This window comes from Fulmarus glacialis, unplaced genomic scaffold (assembly GCF_000690835.1).
Source record: "Fulmarus glacialis isolate BGI_N327 unplaced genomic scaffold, ASM69083v1 scaffold24721, whole genome shotgun sequence".
Taxonomy (NCBI): domain Eukaryota; kingdom Metazoa; phylum Chordata; class Aves; order Procellariiformes; family Procellariidae; genus Fulmarus; species Fulmarus glacialis.
In genome coordinates, this window is record NW_009193740.1 from 1 (window position 1) to 479 (window position 479).

Genomic DNA, 479 nt, shown 5'->3' on the forward strand with positions numbered 1-479 from the left:
GTTCACGGGCGGCTGCAACCACGCCACGCCAAGGCGCTGAGCGCGGTCGTTTGGGTGCTGGCCGGGGTGCTATCGGCACCCACCTTTTTTTTTTCGGAGCTGCATGAAGCGGAGGGTGCGATGGAGTGTTTGGGAAGCGCGGCCCCGCAATGGCTGCGGGGGGTTTATCCCTGCAGCCTGCTGCTGGCCGGGCTGGGCTGCGGGTTGCCCTTCCTGCTCACCGCCTCCTGCTACGCCGCCATTATCCGCACCGTTTTCCGTAATCCTCACCTCAGCCAGTCGGAAAAGCGGAAGGTGGGAATGCTGGTGGGAGCGGGAGTGGCTCTCTACGCCTTTTCCTACCTGCCCTACCACATTTTCCGTAATCTCAACTTAGGGCGTCGCTTGCTGCGACCGGGCACGGAGGACTGCGCCATCTCCAGAGCCATCCACGCCACCGCTCAGGTCTGCAAGATCCTCGTTAACCTCAACATCTGCCT